Genomic DNA, 4,559 nt, shown 5'->3' with positions numbered 1-4,559 from the left:
AGATGTACAAGGGGAGAGGGTGGCATCAATTTGGAAGTGGGTATTAAAGGAGAGAGGTTGGAGGATATGGATAGCTTTGGATACTTGGGATCGCATGTGGCTGGAAAGGGAGTGAAGGTGGAGGTAGATTGTAGGTTGAGAGAAGCACGTAAGTACCTTGAGGGATTAAGAAACGTAATGAGAAACGGACATTTGAGAATGGATGCAAAGAGGAGATTGTATGAAGGGGTGATTGTGTAGACAACACTGTATGGGTCAGAGCCTTGGAATGTAAGAGAAGAAGAGAGGAAGAGTTTAAATGTGTTTGAGATGAAATGTCTGAGAAGTAGGGTAGTGGTTACAAGGTTGGATAGAGTGAGAAAAGAGGGGGTGAGAAGGAGAGCGGGGAGGAAAGGGGATGGGGGATATGATTGATGAAAAAGTAGTGGGATGGTTTGGACACACGAAAAAGAAAAAATGAAGAAAGATTAGTAAAAGAAGTGTGGAAGACAGAGGCGGATGGAGTGAAAATGAGGGGACGACCGAGGATGAGATGGTAGATGGGGGTGAAAACGGCGTTAAGCAAGAGGATGATCTGTTGAGGAATAAAGGGAAAAGACAGAAGATAGGGGTGAGTAGAGAATGGCTCTGTGTGGATGATACTGTGATGCACGGAAGGGAATGGGTGGAGGATAAGGGGGTGTTTAGGATATGTGTGAATGATACTTTGACGCAACCCGAAGGAGTTTCTCCCCGTCTTCAATGCTATCGCATGAGGGGACGGAGATAGGGCAAAGGTGATGGCTTTGGCCGTAGCTATGTGCTTCCTGGCGTAGGCTCCTCACCTTTTTCGGAAGAGATCTTCCGTGGTGTTCAGTTTGATCTCTGGAACCACTCCAGCCTCGATGACCCTTTCATTCCAGGAGATGCTCTCCCTTTTATTTCGATTATCGTTAGGCGATATGATTAATCTTTGTGACATTCGCGTGGTAGAGAAATCTTATGTCCACCAACCACTTTCATATTGTTGTGGCACTGCTATTTCTATCAAGGTTCTTTCAGGATCTTTTACTCATCCCTGTGGCACTCCGCAAGTAGCGGAAGTAGGTCAAGGTCTTTCGGGTTCGAATCCTGTTAAAAAGGGTCCGACACCGTCTCCGCAAGAGAAGTTCGTGACAAAGACGCGTCCTGCCAAGATGGACAGGTACACAGTGGAAAAAGGTCTTCAGGTATCAATAAGGAGATTACAGGACGAGTAGAGACTTTGCTAAGAAACAGATGGAACATTGCAGAAGAAGACCAGAGACTCTTTACATAATCCCAATCTTTCTCTCAGTTCCTCTCACAGTCTCTCACAGTTTCTCTCTCACAGCCTACATAGTGTTCAATTTTCTCCTCGTTATCTACAGTTGCTCACCCATTACAACGTTTTAACTCTTTCTCTACAACTCTCTTGACAGCCAGCCATATTCCCTTGCATCCTTTTTCTCTTTATCCTATCTCCCTTCTTCCTTCTACTCTTTCTATTTAGTCCCTCTCTTTCTCTCTCTCTCTCTCTCTCTTTCTCTCTCTCTCTCTCTCTCTCTCTCTCTCCATATATATATATATATATATACATATATATATATATATATAGATATATATGTATATACATATACATATATACATATATATACATATATATATACACATATACATATATATGTACATATATACATATATATATACATATATACATATATATATACACATATACATATATATATACACATATACATATATATATACACATATACATATATATATACACATATACATATATATATATACATATATATATATATGTATATATATATATAGTGTACACATATACAGTACATAGATATTTACAAAAACACACACACACACACACACCACTTTCCCGCGTTCGTATATTTACCAATGTACTATCATAGTGGAGATGGGTTGAACGCAAACTTTCGTGTATGTGTATGTAACTCGAGCATACAAATACATAAGAAAAGTTGCGCTCAACTTATATCTCTCTTGATGGTGTATTGGTCTAATAGTCAACACGGCACTGGTAACGTTCTCACCGCATGGGTTCGAGTCCTCGGGCGTACCACGTTTCAATTTCTGCATGCGCCTCCACGGTTCGTCCGATGTTGATGGCTTAGAATTAAAGTGCATTGTGGTTGATGAAAATGTATCTCTAATCACTGGGACCCATTCAGTGTTGTACAAATACTTTCCCGCGTTCGTATACTTACCAATGTACTATCATAGTGGAGATGGATTGAACGCAAACTTTTGTGTATGTGTATGTAACTCGAGCATACAAATATATAAGAAAAGTTGCGCTCAACTTATATCTCTCTTGATGGTGTATTGGTCTAATAGTCAACACGGCACTGGTAACGTTCTCGCCGCATGGGTTCCATTCCTCGGGCGTACCACATTTCAATTTCTGCATGCGCCTCCACGGTTCGTCCGATATTGATGGCTTAGAATTAAAGTGCATTGTGGTTGATGAAAATGTATCTCTAATCACTGGGACCCATTCAGTGTTGTACATATATATATACATATACATATATGTATATATATATATATATATATATATATATATATATATATATATATATATATATTCATTTCAATTCTCTTCTCCTTCCCCTCTTCCTTCTCCCCGTTCCCCTCCTTTTTATTCCTCCTCTTCCCTGTCCCTGTCCCAACTCCTCTTGCTCCTCTCCGTCCTCTCACCCCTCTCCCTCCCCTTTCCCTTCCCTTCCTCTTCTTCCCTCTCACCCTTGTCCTATTTCTCTTCCAACCCAATTCTTTCCCTTCCTTACCTCCTATCAGACGTTCGTCTATTGCCCCCCGTTCTCCTCTTTTTGAATTTCCTTCAGCCGACCCTCCAGCTTCAACTCTTCTCTTTCCACGCTCCAGTTCCCCTTTCTCTTCCACCCTCGTCCCGACCAGGAGCACGAACTAGCGACCCCTGCAGTCTCTCCGGGTCTTTATCGGTTCTCTCCCCTTCCCTATGTGTTGCTGTCATCTCCTCTCTTTGCCTCCCTCCCTACTCTCCTCTGGAAGATCTGATATCTCTGTTCCTATCATTCTCGTGACGGTTCCCTCCTGTCGCCTCCTTCACTGTTTCTTATCTGTCCATTATGTACACTCCATCATGGCGTTTCTGGGTTTACTTTAAGTTTCGAGAATTATTCCGTCTTGTTGTCCCCGTCGCATTAGGATTTACGCTTTCTACGCACATTTCTTTTGTTTTTCTTTTAGCGTTTTTGTTCAGGTTTGGCTTTTCTATTATCCTATGGCGTTTCTCCTCCTTTTGTCAGGTTCTGTGATTTTTTTTTTCATTTCTGTCGTTTCTTTCCCTCCCTGCCTCATCCATATTCGATTTCTACACATTTCTTCTTGTTCGTCCTTCCACCTGCTTTCCTGTTCTTTCCCCTTTCTCTCTTCTTGTGAAAATTCTTGATTTTATTCTTTATTTTTCATCTCTACACTGTACCTTTGACCTTCGTCCCTTCTCCAATCCTTTCATGTCTCCTTGAACTATTGCCTTGTCTTGGTTCAACAGATGCATTATTTTGTATTTGTCCACCCCCTCCCCTGGCCAGGCGGGGAGGTGACCCAACGCCGGCCTTAAAAAAAAAAAAAAAAAACACTGCTTCCTGCATCTTCAAAGCTTTTCCCTAACATGATTTTTACCATAAGCTCACTCTCCGTTTCATAATTTGTTTATATTCCTTCCTTACTCCAAGTTTCTTCTCTTTCATTTCTCCTCATTTCACTCTTCATTTCCTTTATTTTGCTTCATATAGCAGTGGCAATAGATAGTTTAAAGCTAGTATTCAGTTGGTTGGGTTCCACGGCTCTCTCTTCCTTGTTAAAGTCTGCGCTTACGCCCTCCTCCTCCTCTAACTTCCTTTCAATTTCCCTCCAAAAGCCGTAATTTCACATTACTATCTCCCTTGCTTACGCTGCCCCTCTTTCTCAGACACATTTCCCTTCTCTTCATTTCTCATTCTCCCTCTTTCTTCTCCGCCTCTCTGCTTATTATCTCTACACCCGCCGATCTTCAGCTGTTTTTTTTTTCATTCGCGTAGATTTTGAATGTAAATGACCATTTCTCGTCCTTTGCTTAATGGATATAGCAACCTTCCCACTTTCAACCTCGAGGCACTTGGCTGGGGGAGAAAGGGAGAGAGGGAGAGTGGAAGAGAAGGAGAAAGAAGGAGAAAGAGAGAGAGAGAGAGAGAGAGAGAGAGAGAGAGAGAGAGAGAGAGAGAGAGAGAGAGAGAGAGAGAGAGAGAGAGAGAGAGAGGAGAGAGAGGGTGGGGGAAGAGGGAATTTTATATATATATATCTCCGATAGTGGGTTAACAGTGATCTTTTACAAATGTGCTATAACATACTAGTTTCCAATATATATATATATATATATATATATATATATATATATATAGGTATATATATATATGTACATATATATATATATATACAAAGGCTTTTTCCCCCTTACAAGGGAGGTAGCCAAAAAGAAAAAGGCATAAATCCAT

The sequence above is a fragment of the Oratosquilla oratoria genome, chromosome 10 (assembly GCF_046742065.1).
Source record: "Oratosquilla oratoria isolate Oo_2021 chromosome 10, ASM4674206v1, whole genome shotgun sequence".
Lineage (NCBI taxonomy): Eukaryota > Metazoa > Arthropoda > Malacostraca > Stomatopoda > Squillidae > Oratosquilla > Oratosquilla oratoria.
The sequence above is the reverse complement of the archived record's forward strand: the minus strand, read 5'-3'. Positions refer to the sequence as shown.